General features: G+C 37.8%; 1 long non-coding RNA gene across 1 annotated transcript; it reads left to right on the top strand.

Annotated features, from left to right (window-relative positions):
• Positions 1 to 15,377: 15,377 nt before the first annotated feature.
• LOC138719541 (uncharacterized) lies at positions 15,378 to 18,587 on the top strand. Its single transcript, XR_011337226.1, has 3 exons — positions 15,378 to 15,482; positions 16,122 to 16,191; positions 18,388 to 18,587. It is a non-coding gene; the product is annotated as an uncharacterized lncRNA (long non-coding RNA).
• The last annotated feature ends 844 nt before the right edge of the window (positions 18,588 to 19,431 follow it).

Below are 19,431 nucleotides of genomic sequence, written 5' to 3'. Positions count from 1 at the left end.
TCCTTTTGTCTGTGCTGGAGACTTGATTTCTCTCTGAATAGCAATGAAGAAAAAGAAAGAAAACTTAGCTGAAACTCTTTGTAAACTCTGAAGCTTAAAGATTCAAGCTGAAGCTTGACATAGGTTTTTTGTTAATCCAGCACATGATTTATTTACTGTAAACAATTCTGAAGCATGGGAAATCATTTCCAGAGGACTGAACATGAGTTTTCTGGAGAAACTTAAAAATCTTTTTGTAATGAAAGACCTGTGGATTGAAATTGTTAAAAGAGATTTTGTTTCCAATTTAGCTATCTGGCTCAACAGGATCAGCTGGCCTTCTCTTCAATCCTTTCCAAAATATGAACCACTGAGCATATATTCATTAATCAAGGCTTATGTGTTTAGTGGCTCATAAGACTGTAAAAGGAACATTTCTTTCCTTTTTGGACACTAAAAAGCAAAAAGCAAGCAAAGAGTGGTTTCCTCTGTTTGGCCAACAGCTTTCTGTGTTCGAGTAATAGTAGATGGGGAATTTGGTATAGTAAAAGTTGGTAGCATCATTCTGTCTATGCAGGGCAGGCATCTACAGAGAGAGGGCATGCTGGTTATCATATAGTTTTCAAAGAAAGCACAGAGAACGGAAATGAAAGCTGTAGAATTTGGCAAGTGATTAAGGAAAATAAAGTTCTAATACCTTTGGAACTCTGCTTCCTTTGAAACTGTCATCTGAAAAGAGAACATGGTGGATATTCTAAAAAGTCGAGTAAAACTTTCTTTACAGGTATGACCCTCAGTTGTTTAACTGGAGAAATAATCAATTTAACCAGTGGGCCTAATGAAATCATTACTATGGATGTTTTAAAAGTTATCTACTCAGCTAGATTAAGAATCAAGGCCAGGTTGGATGAAGCTTTGAGCCTAATAATGGCAGCAGGGGTGGAACTAGATGATTTTTAAGGTGTCTTCTAACCCAAACCATTCTATGAGTCCATGAATGAAGCATGTGTAGTACTGAAATTTACAGTAAAAGCCTTTTTCGACAAGATGCTAGGGTGACAGTCAGCGAAGTGGTACAGTTGAATGTAAACATCATCCATCAAAGAATGGAAGATTAATTCTTGGTCTATGTTGATGAAAGTAAGATAAAGCAACACAAAATTTATTATGATTTTCTCTTCTTTTTAGTTAAAAAAGAATATTCAAATCTTTGAATACTTTCAGATACTGACTAATATCTCTGTAGGTAGTCAAGAAATTGTTCTCCCCTGATAGAAGACATAGATGAATGTTGTGGAGTAGAAGAAATCACTACAAACCCTGTCAGCTCCAGTAAAACCAGGGCTGCTAACAACTTGGCCAGCCTTCTCCACCTCCTCACATGGTCATCCCCCTAATCTAATGCAAAACTGAAGGAGTGTTTATCTTCCACAACTGAGAAGAGACTTGTGGTGTTTAAAAAACAGTGAGTACTAATATTTTTTTTATCTTTTTTATTATTCATTATTATATTTGTTACCATGTTATTATAAAACACCTCTATGCTGCATGAGTCATTTGGTTCTGACTACCCTGCCAGCCCTGAGAGTATAAGTAAGGAAATGCAGTATTAAGTGAAACCACTGTCTGGAGGGCCAACACAAAATCCTTAGCAGGCTTATGTCTGGTTCACCTTTCATCGTTTTAGTCAGCACCTTTGGAAGTGGTCACACAGTAAGAACAAAGACCTCTGAATCTGCCCAGAAAGTTGTCCTTGAAGAAGTCCTCAAGAAAGACTACACAAAAAAAAAAAAAACCAAACAGGCCAGATCCAAATACAAGACTTTTTTTCAAAGAGAACTGCTGAGGTCTGATAGTCAAACTAAATATCCATCTTAAGAAGGCAGCCATGGTGGTTTCTAAAACAGTTGATAAAGATCTCTAACAGCTCTTATGTTGATATAATAGACTCCTTACTACACAGCTATGTTTTTATAGCTGGAATGTTCCTGAATATATTTCAAGATGAATTAATAATTTATTCTCATAATTAGTTAATGTAGAATTGTTATTATTCTGTCTTCCTTTCTCTATCTTTTAAACACTGCCTTCTGCAGTTATTTTGGACTATATCTTGCACATAAAAATGGCTGAGAGAGCTGGGGTTGTTTAGCCTGGAGAAGAGGAGGCTGAGGGGAGACCTCATTGCTCTCTACAACTACCTGAAAGGAGGTTGTAGAGAGGAGGGTGCTGGCCTCTTCTCCCAAGTGACAGGGGACAGGACAAGAGGGAATGGCCTCAAGCTCCGCCAGGGAAGATTTAGGCTGGACATTAGGAAAAAATTTTTCACAGAAAGGGTCATTGGGCACTGGCAGAGGCTGCCCAGGGAGGTGGTTGATTCACCTTCCCTGGAGGTGTTTAAGGGACAGGTGGACGAGACGCTGAGGGTCATGGTTTAGTGTTTGATAGGAGTGGTTGGACTCGATGATCCGGTGGGTCTCTTCCAACCTGATTATTCTATGATTCTGTGATTCTACGAAAACAACAATGGAAAAAAATTCCTAGAGTTATATACTAATGCACAATCTGTTCTGTAGAATCATAATTCTGTTCCTGCTATTTCTCATTCTGCATAGCTTCACTTATTCAAGGAAGTTTGTTGCGTAGCTCTAAGGGGAGGCTAGGAATGTATATATAAAGTTACTTTGATGCTTGGTCCTTTCTGCTTTGTCTGTGTATATAGTCCCTTAGAATTTTGAAAAGCTTAATCTTGTCCTTGATTTGTTTTCTGCCTATAAAGTCTTGCTTCTAGGTCTCACTCAGAAAAATTATTGCAAAGAGAGGGAAGCACATTTTCTCTCAGTGAAGTGCTGCCAGAATTGCTGCAGGAAATTTCCTCAAAACTACATTTTTGTGATTTATGTGATATTTTCACTAGAGTACTTTTTCTCCTGTTTCCATAGTCAGCAACACATAACCAGTGGTATACACTTTCTATTATTTTGTCTAATTAAGTATTAGAAAGTATATGCTATTTTTTTCTCCCTGTGGCTTTTCTAGCTAGCCATTTCATAGAAGGCCTTTCAGTTGTTTGCTTTTTACCCAGCACTGGTAGCAGTGATAGGTAATCACCTGACTGAATCTCCAGGTGATGACATCTGAAAAACTGCTGAGCATTGCACGCCTGTGAGTTGGTCAGTTATGTGACCCTGAATTTCTTCTTGGAAGTGTGCTGCATAGTCAGAAATCAAGTGGATGTAGTCGCTCCTCAAATGAACCAGCTCCTTCTGATCCTTGGAGACCTGCTCTAGATTGGGAAACAGGTTCTCCACAGCTGGTATATTTGGGGGAAATGAGAAGCAGCAGAAGCAAAGAAAAAGGGAATGAGGGAGAGAGTGTCATAAAAAATATTTGGATTAATAAGGCCGAGATCTGAGGTTGTCTTTTTCATCCTGCTTGGCTAGTCTCTCTTCTTACATTGTGCATACAATTGGCAACTGTGCGCACAATGGCAATTGAGTGGAAGACTTGCATCTCAGAGCAGTTACTAACGGGCCAAAATTAAGCGATTGTCAGGTAATTCCAAGTTTTCTTCCCAGAGAACTATTGAATATGTGGGACTTTGAGCTGGGAACAAAGCACCAAAATTTGTCAGTGACGTTACTTATCTGTATGCTTCAGTAAATGTAATATGGAACTTTCTTTGTGCATCATGCACAAGTTGTCTTGGACCCTTTGGAGTACTCTAGGAAAAATGTCTTGTAAAATGTAAACTGGTAGATGAATGTGGCTCTAAATAAGTATCCAAACCTAAATAAAGTAGAACTGTTTGATCTGTTCTGACATTGGTACGAGGCAGAAAAAGAGCTGAAGTCCTATTATCTTAGACTTCTCTAAGATGTTTTGATTCTTGCTGAGGATCAGTTCTGAGTTCAGCTCCTTCTCTGATGCCAACCTTCACACAAATTCTAAAATCCTGTGTAAGTATGTGACAAAAATATCATAAATTAATTTTCAAATTAAGGCTATAAGGGGTTTTCAGCTGAATATTTAAGATGAAGTCAAGTATTTGTACAGGAAGCTGGCCATTTACCTTCCCATGTTTGTCCCTCATTACTGCCTCATTGTACACAGCAGACATTGAGTTGGCAAAATGTAGTTTTTCAGAAATTTCAGTGAACTTACTTTGGCACTAAAATACCATATTGCTTCATTTTACATGCTTGAGTTGCACAATTCCTGGCAGCAAAAATTACACTTTTTGTATTCATTCTACTTAAGACAACAAAATCATAAGTGGTTATATCTCTCTGGGCAAACTATAAGCCTGATTTCCCCTTTCTCATACACCGACAGGAGGTCTCAACTGACCTACAGCTAATAGGTTTCCCTTGATGTAAAAGTGGTTTGGGAGCGGGTTGAGTCTCAAATATATTTGCAAATTTAAGTGAGATTCGTCAGAATTTGGTCTAATGAAGTACAATAATTATGTATATGTTTGGCAGCATTTGTCTCCTGGTTAATATTTTTATGTTCAGATGTTATATTACTTACAGATGTTTTCTTTCTGCTTATTTAACAGATTTCCATTTTTAAGCAATTTCATGTAATTTTGCAAGTATTTAGTAAATATTAAAATACTAAGATTTTATAAATGATGCAAAACTGAAATGGCTCACTTGAGTTAATGCACTGTAAAAGTTATTCTTTTTTGTTGTTTTTAATTAGCATAGTATCCTCTAATTTAATGCAATTATGTATTTTCTGGTAGATACATAAAACAGAAAAATGCCACTAAGTTCTTTTTGCTTACATTGCAGTTTACAACATTATTCCTAATACCAGAGGGCAAATACTTAAGCTTTGCATTCAGAGAAATGAAATAATAATCAGTAGATCTTATCCAAACATTTGGATTTGTCCACTGTAATACCTTACAAATTTTTACTAATGGTAGCACATAAATGCAGGTTGCTAATTTATTAAGAAATGTGGCAGCCAGGTTGTTAAGGTGGCACTTTCTGTTAAGAAGACCTATATTATGTAGATTTGGATAATTAAATTAGTACTAAACCACTGTCTTTCTCTATCAAGCCTCTCAGGTTCAGTGCATTTGGGATTCATTCCCAAATCCACCATGTTTTTTCACTTGAACATGAAAATGTCAGACAGAAAGAAAATAATTCACAGCTGTCTCGGGGCTTGATTCACCCGCCTCTGACATAAATTTTATGCCAGCATAAGTCCATCAAGAACCATGACATTACTCTGGTTCTATACTGGTTTAACAGAGTAGCAAATCAGGCCTTAGGGGGGCTTCTTGGTTACTTCTGATTTTCTGATTAAAGCAGAGTTATTGAAACTCATAAAATCCATGTAACATTGTTGCTCCACTGTGGGCTATCTACCTCACTTCATTCTAGGGTTTAAAGAAATTCCCAGCTGGTCTCAGCTCAGTAAAGGTACAATCAGCCAAACACTTCAGCAGGATTTTTATTCTTTAATTTGTGTATTATTTTAACTAGATTCCGGAGCCTTGCAAATACAGGAGTTCCAAATATTCTGTAGATTTCATATTCTTAGGCAGATATGAGACATCATCTTCAAATTCATGCTTCTCTTCTCTACCTCATACTTCCTTTCCATACAGCCATCAAACCAGCAGATTACAGCCCAAAATACTTTCAAGATTGGCAGGAGAATTCATTATTCACTATATATGGTCTGTTGCTGGTAGCATAGACTGGAGCCACAGCCTGAGAGGAGTTCCAGCATGTAGCAGACTAAACAGATACAGAGGGAAGAGGACATAAAGGTTGGGGTTTTTCTTCTCTTTTTTTTTTTTTTTTTGCATAGTTTCTATTCAGATTCTACCTCTAAAATAAAATAAACCAAACCAAAATACAATAACACCAAATCCTACCTCTATAAGCAGAACCTCCTTGTGTTAATGATTCATCGGCAGGGACAGGTTGATTAGCCGTACGGCATGAGCAACACCAGCCAACTGCAATTGAGTCCACAGTGTGGGGCTGTGGGAGGGCATCTTGCTCTCCCCATGCATGGCTGAGTGCATGCAGGGAACTTGCTTTATCTGGAGCAATCTTTGTAGCATGTACATTGCCACCACTAAGTAGTTCAGGATCGTGAGTCAGAGACTTCTCAGTAAGTGACACTGTTCAAAAATCATGCAGCTGTTAAGAATCTGAGGGGGGTGGACAGAATTCTTTTTGCCTCTTTGCTATGCTATTTTATTTCTTTTTTTTTTTTTCTTCACTATGATAGTCCCAAGAGTTAGAAGTGAAATGTTTATAAATAAATGAAAACTGAGTTACCCAGTACATATACAATTCTAAGAGCTTGACCTTAACACCGCCACCAGAATACTGGGGGTGTCTAGGTTGGATCAGAAGAATTGGCAGCTCTCTGACATATTCATCTGGATTGTTAGTGTTTTCTTGTCTGGGAGCAAGAGCTGCCTGGGAGGAACACCTTGTGATAGGCAGCTTCTTGCAAAAGTAGCCGAGAGTTTTCAACAATACATAGTGAGGCTAAGCTTTCTCATCCAGCATCCAAATCTCCTGTACAACAAGGAGATAAAAGAATGGATATAAACAACACACATATCAGCCTTCCAGTACACAAATGGGGCCTACAAGAAAGATGGGGAGAGACTCTTTATCAGGGAGTACAGAGAAAGCATGAGGGGTAACAGTTTTAAGATGAAAAAGGGGAGATTTAGATTAGATATTAGGAAGAAATTTTTTCAGTGAGGGTGGTGAGGCACTGGCACAGGTTTCCCAGAGAAGCTGGTGGGGAGTGCAGAGGGAAAGAAAGACAAAAACTTATTTAACTTCAGAATAGTTCCCGGTATGCTTAAAGCCCTGAGTGAAGATTTATGTTGGTCCTGCTTGAACCAAATGGATTGCCTCTCCTTAAAAACAAAGCTTTCTTTAAGAATGTTTAATGCTTATTGCTGCTGCCAGATACAACCTCTTACTTTTTCTAAGTTCTGAAATAGACTGGGCAATTCCTAAGCTTTCTTTGGCATATGAAGATAATTCATACGTTGGACTACAAATCAACTGCTCACCTAAATGCACAGGAGGCCCAGATGACGTAGATTAGGAATAAACAAACGGAACTAGAAAATTCTGTAGAAGTAACATTTTAGTAACTTTCCTTCTGCATTATATGGTGGAAAATACCCTGTGAAAAGCAACTGGTCTATGGAAGATTCTCTGTCCTTGGCTATTAAAAGGTTGGTTTTCGTGTTCCCTTTCACATGTATGCAGCAAATAACATAGAATATGCTAATCCTAGTCAGAGACTGTTGAAAGGGAAGAAAAAAAGTGAAACTTAAGTAATAAATCTGGATAATATACTCAAAGAGCATTAGCACAGTGATGGCAGCAAATGCACAGGAGAGTGTTCAAGCCTCATTGCGTCACACAGAATCTTCTTCAAAAATTAACACACTCGCTTTGTTTCTTCCAAAACTTAGCATTCCTATTGGGGTATTGGGAGCTGCAGCAGCCCAGAAACACCATTTAAAACCTCAAATGTAGTTTCTGGCCCTTGAAACTTCATGCCAGTGCTGATGTGAAAGGAGGAGATTCCAGTAATACTCCTTTTTCCATGGTGTGCATTGAAGAACAATGGAACAGAACAAAAAAATTGGACAGAGCTACCCCCAGAAAAGGTTTGTTTTTGTTTGAAAACTGAGACAAAATGTACATAAATTAATAAACTGAAACGGCTGTATATAGCCTATGAAAACATCCTATAATAAAATTGTTTAGAATTCTTCTTCATTATCCCATTTCACATTTGAGAGGATGGCTGGAAAAGAAGATCCTGTAGTTTTTTTTAAGAAATCCACAGGCATTACAGCAAATGAGTGTGTTTTCCAGTTCAAATATTTTGAGTACTTCTTTAATGTTTGTACAGACTCAGTATTTTTGAGCCCATGGAATAATCTGCAAAAAAACCCCACTATTTCTTGCTTTGCTGAGACTCACCTCATGGCATACAGTTGAAAACAGTGCTGTGGCATGTTTAATAGGTTGCAGAGTAGGCAGTACCTCTAGCCATATGTGGTTTCTAATAGCAACTGGCACGAGAGAAGATAAAATATGCCCTGTTTCCCAAAAGCAAATTGTGTAGCTCTGTGGCTGCCTGAAAGGAAAGACCACTTCCAGTTTAGCCACACAAGCATAACCTGTGTGTATTCTTAAATTTATGAGTGGCTATATTACTGTGCAATCAGCCTGGATTACCAAAATGTTGGATAAGAAGGGGGGGAAAAAAGTTTGCTTCTCATTATTTTTTCCTCTGAACATACGTCTGCTTTACTCAGAATTTCCTATACCTGATGCTTGGTGTCTGTGACCACCAACAGAGTTTCCCTGAGCCCTAGCAGTCTGGTTTATATGTGTGCACTGTATATTCTCGTTGTCCAGAGGGCTCTGGTAAAGGCATTTATCTGTTGAATGATGTGCAGACTGCCAGATTCAACAGATGACAGCTTAAGCATTGAACTAGTGACCACCAATGATGTTGGTTTTATTTTAGGATCTTGCTCTTTCTTTTAATAAAATTGTTGTCATTATTTACTTTTTTCCCCCTTCCTTCACAAGATGTTTCTTGTGTGTTCGTGATTTCTTCTACTCTGTCCCATATTAAGGACAGATCTTGATTTCATGTGCACTAATTTTGTGCTGCTCCTCCTCTTGCCTTCAGCATTTGCTTGTGGTTTGTGCTCACATGAAATCAAAAGCAGAAGTACAGGAACAGATGTGAGTAAACAGGCATGGACAAAAATACTTGCCTTCTCACTCCCTCCTTCTTTCTCACCTGTTGGCCATTTGCTAACCTCTGTTAAATTTAAGACATAGGGCAGTTTTGAAAACACACTGATCATGACTCCCCTTTGTTTTTCTTGTTCTTTTTACAAGTAGAAATTTGTGGAAAGGGAATACAGATGCAACACGAGAACATAAAAGAGGCAGACTGAAAGGACAGTCGTGAGTCATCCACCCCAGTCCTTTGGTATCAGCAGCAACCATGTCACATTCGTCCTATTTATGAGTGAATCAAGCTGGAAACTACTTAGCAGTGTTGTTGCCAGAATACTATCCTGTCCTGATGAAGCTGAATGCAGTTCAATTTAATTACTTTAAGGGTGACGTGCTGTTCATGTGGGATGGTTTTAGAGACCTAGGAAATTAAAAAGTCAGAGGGATGCGAATGTGTAGAGTGGAAATGCATCCTTCCGCAATTCTGTGTATTGCCACAACAGTTCTTAACAGGGATTTTCTTAGTAAACAACATATGCAAAGATAATAATCTCCCTGTTGATACTGGCAGATATCCTTCTTTGTGATGGACTCAATTTCATTCACATGTACAACAAGGGGGAAGAGATTATATTAGCATACTTATTTTCTTTCCTGGTTCACATTATTCACTGGGTTTGTACAAATAGGAAAGATGCCAAATTGTTTACAGAAGATCAGTGCCCTCAAACTTTTGGGATTTTCTGATATGTCTATGACTCCACAAGTTGTGACTCAAGACCCATCTCTGCACCAGAGTAATTGTCAAAATGAATATTAAGGTCGGAAATCCTGTTCTAAGTTGTACTGTGAGCTCCCACTGGATGTTAGACATGAAAAGTTGTCCTGGCTCTGTCAGCATAAAACTTTCAAGACATAGGCAATGTACATCATAAATTTGAGTGGAGAATTTATCTTTAAATGTTATTCCTTTGAAAAATCTTCTTATGTTCTTTCACTTTCCAGACCACTTGCAGTTACCACCCACAAGCCCATCATCCCATGGTTTTTGGAGGTCGTCTGTCATACTCGGTATCATTCTAAAAGCGTAGGTGTTAAGCCAAACAAAAAAGAATAATTTAAACAGGTGCTTAATGTCAAAGATACATTTCATAAAACTAGAATATAATTAGAATTAATATTGACAGCTATGTGTTTGCTTCCTACTGAATGCCTGGTTATTTCCCTGAATCTTAGCTATGTATATAATAACAAATGGATGACTCCTTAGAGATAGGGAGAACAGACATTTGAGGGAAGGAATTCTGCTGTAAAGGAATCAACAGTAGGTACATCCTCAGCTCTGATTTACCAGTGTGGTACAATGGAGCCTTACATAAAACATTCAAGCCTGTATCATGATCCAAAATGAAGCTGTGGATCAGGGAATATTGTAATCAGATTTCCAGTACTTATTGTTTTACTTTTGGTTTTGGTTTGATTTGGGATTTTTCCTTCAGACTATATGTTATATGTAGATTTAATCTGATGAGTAGATGAGTGGCAAGGAACAATTTTCAAAGCAATCAAAATAAAAGTAAAGGTTTTCGTGATTTTTATTGTATTCATCATCCGTCATATACTGCTGTTTTTCTAAAGTATTCTTGAAACTAATGCTTTCCTGCTTAAAGAGCTGAGACCTTCAGTTACGCCCTTATCATTTTTGGCTTTGACAATGGTCACCTTCTGTTCACTCATTTGTTTAATGGTCATTCAAATACAGCTACCAAAGACAATCTTCCCACCTTAACACTTCAGTTAAGGTCACACCATCACTGAATCCTCTCACTAACTCATCATTCACAATACTAGAGGAGGTTGCTTCCTGTCCTTGGTTTCAAATGGCAAGTTCAAATTCACCTTTCCTTGACTTTTTGTCATCTCTCAACCAATTACTCTTTGCTTTCATAATATCTGCTATGGAGATACATGTCTATAACATTGTGAAGTTGTTTTTTATTCTATGTTGCATATTGAGCACGCTATTCAAAATGCTGTCTTTCAACAGCCTAAAATCCTGCTTTATCCTCATTTGGTCCCATTCTCAAGACTTGGCTCCTATGCCATTAGGTATCACCCTTTAAGAAGAGAAAATGATTTGCGATTGGAAATTTGGTTTCACATTTATTTCTTAAATTTGAAATGTGCTGTGGTGACGGTCATGATGCACGTGCTCCTTTGGTTGACTCCACAATATCATTACTGTTTATTGCTTCTGTCATCTTTGATTTCCCCTTCTGTTGCAACTTTCACTTGCTGAAGCCTGTTTTAATTTCAGACCCAGATCCTACAACTTACACATCTGCTTACCTTTAGTCATCTGTGTATTCCCACAGATTCCAGTGAGAGCACACCCATACTTTGAATGAAGTACATGTGTAAGATTTTTAAAATTAAATCATGGGAAATAAATTCTACATTTTGTTATTTTCCCCAGCTTCAAGACCTAGCAGCTTCTGCAGGTGGACGAATCTTCAGAGATTTAAAACCCATTACTGCTAAGGAAAAGACAGTCAGCCTGAAATCGGTAAGATTTGAGAAAAGGTCTTGACAATATTAAGAAAAGGATTTTTTTTTTTATAGCTATAATACTGGTGTGAGTTTTCATAGCCAGAGTTGTTCCAAGACAGTAGAACTGGCAACCATCCAACATTTTATTCTCTTTTCTCGAGGCAACACTCAGATCAGATAAAGTTTTCCTCCCCTGCACAAATTGGTGTTGAAAAAAGCTATGGGGCAGGAGAGACAGGGGAAATAGTATGTAACTTTTGATGAGGAAAGATTCCCCATGTAACTGGTGCTGGGTTGTTTGGTAATTGAAAAGACTTTGTTTCCTGAAAAGCAAACACCAAAAGGACAGAATTTTCTCAGTAGCTGTACCTCAACCGGCGGAAAAATAGAAAATTTATAAGTTATAGCATTCTATATCACATGCCACATGATATGATATTTAAAATTATTTGAATTAATTTCAACCATTAAAATCATTACAATTATTTGAAAAATAATCTTTTTTTCCCTTTGCTAATACAGGCTACAAGTGGCAGAATAAAATATGAGAGAAAATGAAAACTGTGAAAAGATAATCTGATGTTAGTTTAATTTTGATATAGCATTTCATTATTCTGGAAGTGCAACTTTAAAAACATGATTCACAGTATATGGAAATTAAATAAAATATTTCACTCCAGCACACTGTAAACACAGGTCCCAAAATATCATCATTCCCAAAAAACAGAAATTCTGGGATTCCATTGTCTCTGTAGGTATGTAGCCAATATATACATTATCTATTTAGCCTGGGAAACCTCTCTGAAGGAGCAGGTTCACAGGACAACTCAGTTAGGGCCAGATGGGAGGAGGTATGAGCTCAAGCCCTGCATTCACCTCATCTCTTTTGGCTTTCCCCAGTGGACTGCTTATGTGCCCAGCTGCCAAGGAAAGAGCCCCTGTGTCTCCAGGTCCCTGTTGGGAAGAGAAACACAAAAGACAGAAAGAAAGAAAAGCAGAGGGAGCAAAGAATGCAATCCGGTGGATCTCTTCCAACCTGATGATTCTATGATTCTAATGTTTCCCAGCATTGTCTCCTGAAAAGAGTCCTTCGGTCTCAGTCTTCTGGCCGCACAGAAGTATATGAAGCAATCTGAGCCTTAGAATTCAGGAAATTAAATAAGGTAATTAATTTCTCTTCAAACTTAGAATTATTTTTTTCTGATGTATGCTTTGCTGTTTCTATTACTGTAATATGTTGATAAGTCCATTCCTTTATGTTTTGGGAAAAATATTTCCTCCTTTTCTGCCTTTGAGCTGTTAGTATAAAATGACTGAGTTTACGAAAGTAATACAGAAGCCCACTAGGGTGGTGAATCTGCTGGAGACTCAGAGACACATTTTTTTGTAGCCAAATTTCTTCCTTCTCATCTCTGCCACATCACAGGCAGGTCAATAGTAATTATGATCTGTTCCCTCTTCAGAGAATATTTATATATGCCATGAAATAACACACTTTTTTTTCATTATTCTGTGAATATGACACTATCTGCAAAACATCATTGTTCTGTCTGGTATGTGGTAAATATTGACAAAGAAACAAACAAAAAAATGTGCATGCTGAAACAAATTGACCTATGGTACAAGAAGGATAAATAAGCTAATCTCCTTGGAGATCTCTTATTAGTAGTAACTGACTTTTAAACACCACAAACATTCCTTTAGGGAAATGACCAAGTCAAGAGATGGAGAAGGCTGGCCATGTTGTTAGCAGCCCTGGTTTTACTGGAGCTGATGGGGTTTGTAGTGCTTTCTTTTACTCCACAGCATTCATCTATGTCTTCTATCAGGGGAGAGCAATTTCTTGACTACCTATAGAGATATTAGGTAATATGTGAAAGTATTCAGCTTGTTTGGACAGTGTCTGAAGTCTACCTTTTCATAAAATTCATCTTTATCAAGGCCCAAGGATCCTCCTTTGTAGCACATCCAGAAACTATCCATGAGCCAAGAAGTTCAGTATGAAAAATCAGTTAAAATTGCACATGATACACATGGAGACTGTGCAGGAAAAAGTCACAGGAATGGTAAGACTTGACAGAAAAAAAGCATCTTGCCCCAAGTTATGGGTACTTAGGAGGCTAATTTAACCTTCGCTCTACCCATTTGCACACATTTTTATGTTATTTGCAACAGCATTGAATTGGAATGTGCATTTTCCATGGCAAACTAAGATTCAAATGGGACATGCATTGCTTTCCAAAATTACAGCACCTCCTTAAAAAGGAGTAAAGAGTAGTGTTCTGTGTAATCTGAACCTTTGCAAAATATTGCTAGTAAAACGTGGCTTTAATAAAGCACACATTTTCCGTAATTCTTAGAGTACATTTAATAAGGAAAGACCGTAATTATAAAAAAAAAATATTTATAATTGTATATATAAAACGAGCTTAATCCATACTTGAGGAAAAAATTAGGATGGTGGACATAGAGTAATGTTAAGACCATGTCCCTGTGGAACATTTGCATGATGTAGATGAGGGTTTCTATTTCACTGTAAGAAAAACAAAACAGTGACAGTTCATACACTCATTCATGCATTGTACTTTCCTTTTAATCAGTCCTATTGCCAGAAAAATAATAGAGCATCCATCAGATGATGTAATTGTACATAAATAAATATTTACTCAAATTCCCTAGTTGCAGTCACTTCCCACTAAAAAATACCAGAATCAGCTGGATTTCTGGAAAGCAAATTATGTCCAGAAGTTTTGCCGGGTTATGTAGAATTATGCTTGTTTAACTGAGGCTTTGAAAGTCTCATAAGATTGTAAATGCTTATGTGAGTGTGTCTATCTCTATGAATCCATATTACGTCATAAAAAGCTCTTGAACTTGCACGTCCATCTCACTTTTTTCTTATTATTTTCTGGTAGACATTACTAATGAGATTTATCTTAAGAATAAGGACATATAAGTTTTTCTATTGTGCACATCAACTTTACTTATTTACAACCTTTACTTTTTAAGCAGAGTTTGAGGATATGTATCCTTGTGTATATTTGTCATGAGAAAACAGCTATACAAAAAGCTTAACAAATTATTTCTTGTGATTAAAGTGACAATGAAAATTAGGCAAAACACAACTATCTATTACTATTTTTAAAAGCAAGTCAAGAACCCAAACCTTGTAACAAACAAGTAATACAATGGGTGAGATAACCCATGTTATCTCTCCAAATGCTTTCAGAGCTGTTTGGGAAATTGTTTTCAATAGGAGACAAATGAGAGCAGCTTCTGCACCTAACAGTAAAGAATGTGTGTGTGAATTTTTGAACTGCTATGCTATTGTGAGCTTTCTTTCACAATGCAGGCCAGCAAAACAGATAGAGAAAAGTTGAGGCATGGCAGCTGCCAGATTTACTTCTACATATCTATAGCATCTGAGCCAGTAATCTAGACTCAGGAGAAATGCAACTTCAGAGCTTAAAAGGCCAGTGATGAGAGTTATTTTGACCTGCTTTGACCTGCATTTTGGTGTGATGCAAGTTACATCAGAAGCCTTTTACTGGCAATGGGAGATGCCTGGATGCAGGGATCAGAAACGTCAACTCCTCTTCCTTGTACACACGGGCACAGGTAACCTATGATGGACACACCAGCCCTGGTGGGTATCCACAGAGTCTCAGTCTGGCTTGTTCAACTCATCTACTTTCAGACTTTCTCTTCATTGTAAACAGATAATTGGAAATCTGGACTCAGCATTTTTTGTGGATATTCTTGTCTTTATTTGTTTTGGCTTAGAGGGAATTGTGAGAAATATTGATATATTTAAAGAGAACATACTTAAGTGCTTTCTGAGGGCAGCAAATGAACCTTAACAGTGACATCCTGCTGTATATGAGGCTTTAAAGTGGCGATGTACAAGGATGTAAGTATTGGGGTGTAAAATTAGCTACGTGTCTAAATGTGTGTAATCCAAGATGATATCCAGTCAAAAATAGTTAATGCATAAATTAAAAAATATTCTCAAATTTTAAAGGATTCAGTTTTTACTCCCATCCAAGCTAGCTAGGAACAGTGCACATTTGATTTCAAAGCTCCATAACACCGTGGCTACAGGCAGTATAATTTCGCAGTTCTCAGAATACATGAAACTAAGGAGCTATTGTGAGACATGAACAAAAATTTCTGAAGGTAAAGTGCAATATCCATTAATTGTATGTATCAAAGTTTGCCTGCTCTAAAAGTATGTACAGTACAGAGATACTGCTGATACTTCTGATATGTGACATATGGTCTTCTTTTGAGGAATTAGTACTGTGTAAGCATTAAAAGAGTTATTCCATTCTCAATCTTATGCAAAGGCAGAGCCTTTTTTGTCCTTAGTCTTCACAGAGGAGATTCATTAGTTTGAATTGTGCTTTTATTTTTTTATCATATTTCAGGGGAAAAAGAGAGGGCTGAATCCCATAATACTTTGTTTCACTGTTCAGGAAAAAAATTATTTGCCTATACTTTAGGCTCCCTGGGACAAAGTCTTTCTTTCCAGCAGTTTCAGACTGTGTACAAGACAATAGAAACAATGCTGGAATATAATAACTACTTAACAATATTAACAGTGCCAGTGGATTCAGTTCTGGTCCATGTAATTGCAAAGTGTGTCCAGATGCTGAAATGATGCATACCTTGTAAATCATGTATGATAAACAGATAATAAAGGTTAAATTAAACAATTCAGTGGTTTTGGCCTTGTTACTGGCTGGCAGTTAGGGACTGTATGTGAAATAAACCATCACTACAATTAGCACTGATTGGTGCTCTACCATCTCCAAGGAGATCCAAGATACTGACTCTCTCACTTCTGGGAATGGTCCCTCTGAGGCATCCTTCAAAGCATTGACAGGTTTGTGCAGTAAAGCCCTGGTGTGTAATGCCCAAACTTTTTATGACTTGTTAATTAATTTCAACTTTGGCAGCTGTCTGTTCAGCCCTTGTTCCAAAACATAAAGGAGAAGTGCTTTTTAAATGGTTTTCTCACAAAATAATTGCAGGAGGATGTCAAGTTCCAAGATAAAACCCAGGGCCAGCTTTATTAAGTACCTAAAGGAAGATATAGGCCTTCCTCCTAATTTATCACCAACATGTTTGTTTGGCTCACGACGTTCCATGTCTCAGGCACTGCACAGACTGTCCTCTAGTATCAGTGGTACATCCACTCTGTAAAAAGCTATTTACCTCTATTCAGTTATGTAAAACAGTTTAATCTATATCAAGAGCAATGCAGAATAACTGTAGGCTAGCCCGGGTAAGGATTATCTTAGCTGTGCCGAAAGATTTTTTTTGTCTTTTTCTTAACTCTCCGTTTTTCAGACCCCTCTGTGACAACATCTGTCTGTTACTTATTCTGAAACAACGGATGACAGAGTTTCCAGAAAGGTGCACCAATACCTACTCAATGTTAAAGATGAACACAGTTGCTTCATGAACGTGTAATGTACTTGATAAGAGACTTCATTGATGTTCCTCTGGAGGTCAAAAGATCCTTTGATCGAAGGTGTCATGACAATTAGAGATATTAGTGATAGTTACTTGGTAGTATTCCTCATTTCCCTGGTTCCTCTAAATTTCAGCACGTGCATGCCAATTTGAAATAAAACCTGGGGATATTCCTGATAAGGAAATGTGCCTTTCTGCTAGGACTGGGCATTGACAGGTAAGGGTCTGCTACTATTAAAGAAGACAGCTGAATGCAACAGGAGACAGAAAGGGAGTTCTTCATTCTAAATAATTAAAACTAAGGCACTTTGCCAAAGCATGCATGCATCATAGCACACTACTTATTTGTGTGAAGAAATCACCCAAGTTTCATATCTTGCACACTGACAGAGCATCTTTGAGCCATGAGTTATCACTAGCAACGTGCCCAGGATCAGTGCTGTCAAATGCACAGTAAAGCCTGCTGCTCTCTGAGGCCCATTTGAGGATCTGGACTCTGGAATTATATTTTTTTAATGTGTGACACAACAGACTACATTATAATGAGCACAGAGTTCAAAACCTGGCACCAGTGCTTGCTCTTTTTCCAAAGTCAAGTGTAAAGTCTTAGGGCCCTATTAACAAAAAATCCATCCCATGGCTGGATCACAGAAAAAGCAGGGCCTCAAATTATGAGCAGAATCTGTTATAAAAGCCATGTGTTCATGTTAAAATATGATGGAATACGGGCACAGAAAGTTACATGTGGATTTCACTAGATGCATAGGGATTCCTGGTATGCACGTAAATTTATATGTTGTACTTAGAGACATAAAACAAAGGGTCAGGAGGCTGTAAATATGCTTCCTTGCTGCATAAAGTAGGGTGATAAACAATGACATATCAAAATCCCTGAAAATCAAGATTGAGGCCAAACTACAGCTTGAAGTAGGACAGCTAAACACAACTGTTCACGTTTGGACAGTAGAGCTAAGGAACTCAGCAAATTATGAAAGATACAGCAAGTTGTACTTTTCCTGCCTAATGTTTTTGCTTCTAAAGAGTAGGACCAATCACTCTTGTATGATAGATCAACCATGCTCCCTGAACAATCTGAGGACGTGTTAATAGTTTATACCTGAGTATTTTACATAGGCTGCAGGAGTAGTCAACACCTGTAGAAAGACAGGTCTTTCTGTCTTTAGAAAGACAGTTAAACAGTCCTAAAGTATAAATGCATGTTAGGAGTAAGTTGTTTTTCTCAAGAAAAATAGCTGTTTTCTCAATGATCTCAGTAGTTAACATACTTGGTTTTATTTCTTTTTATTGTTTTAATCCAAGAGTTTGGGAAAAGATAAGACAGAAGCATTTTCCATCTAAAATAGCATTGTATTAATATCTCTAGCCTTAGCCAGCTTATGCAAAGCCGACTATTCTTTTTGTAACGTTTTTAATTTCCCATACATCTCTGCTCATTCTTTCATGGACAGCCTGGATTGCAATAAAGTGTTCTACTTCATTTGGATTTTTTTTTGTTTCTTTATAATAACAAGGAAGGCTAAGTTCATGCTGTTCACTTTCTGCAAGTTGTAGTCTAACCTGCTCAGCTCCCTTTCTCTCATAGCAGGATGTGTGCAGTATTTATCTACCGTTAATCCCCCGCATGATGGTCTTTGTAAACGGGACAATGCAGAAGTCGTGAGAGGACTCTGGGAAGGAGATTTGAGGCTACATTTGTAAGGCTGCTTTCAGAAGAGCCTTTTCTCCTTACGGTATGAATCATCCTGTTGTTGGAAAGGCATGGAGAGGAGTGAGGCCACAAGAACTCTGGGTAAGAGCTTTGCTGTTTGGACTAATTGAAATTATCAGAATTTATGCCATCCCAAAGCTTCTACATGACATCTAAAGCAGCTCTGTCCTCTTTGGTATGCATTCCTGTTAAAAAGAATGACACATGAGCCATGATGACTGAAAACTAATCTTTCTCTCTGATTTGAAGATCTCACCTGTTTGTTCTATCCATGAAGCAATGCAACAGTGGCTTTCAACCTTTTGTAGTGTAAGCAAGTCATGGCAGCTGCAGGAAAGATTAAGCCAGCTAATTCAAGCAGGGACATCGAGGTTCTACACAGGACATGTAGATCTTCAGCACTGCTGATACTGCTTACATTTTGTATGAGACTACAAGGACAAGTTTCAGCTCCAGAAGCAGAGCTTCATATTACATCATCACAGAAATGCTAGCTGCACTGCCAGAAAAATGCTGCTGGTAAGGACCACTTTAATGTTATAGAATAAGTTTTATCAAAGTATAATGACCTTCCCTGGAGGTTTTTAAGGGATGGGTGGACGAGGTGCTGAGGGGCATGGTTTAGTATTTGATAGGAATGGTTGGACTCGATGATCCAGTGGGTCTCTTCCAACCTGGTGATTCTATGATTCTATGAAAACAAGAACTAAAGCATCTTTGCTCAGATTCTGCTTTTGTATTACTGGGGTCTTTAGGCAGCATTTGTGCAAGTGAGGTCTTGGGAGCTTTGAAATGGAAGGAAGTAGAAACAATTGTCAAAGTCAATTTGTTCCGTATACCTTGAGAATTCATTAATTGGTCTACTAATTACTGGTGCCAGTATAACAGAGCGAAAAACTAACAGTCCATTTGTACAGT

The sequence above is a fragment of the Phaenicophaeus curvirostris genome, chromosome 4 (genome assembly GCF_032191515.1).
Source record: "Phaenicophaeus curvirostris isolate KB17595 chromosome 4, BPBGC_Pcur_1.0, whole genome shotgun sequence".
In the NCBI taxonomy this organism is placed as follows: domain Eukaryota; kingdom Metazoa; phylum Chordata; class Aves; order Cuculiformes; family Cuculidae; genus Phaenicophaeus; species Phaenicophaeus curvirostris.
The sequence above is the reverse complement of the archived record's forward strand: the minus strand, read 5'-3'. Positions and strand labels throughout refer to the sequence as shown.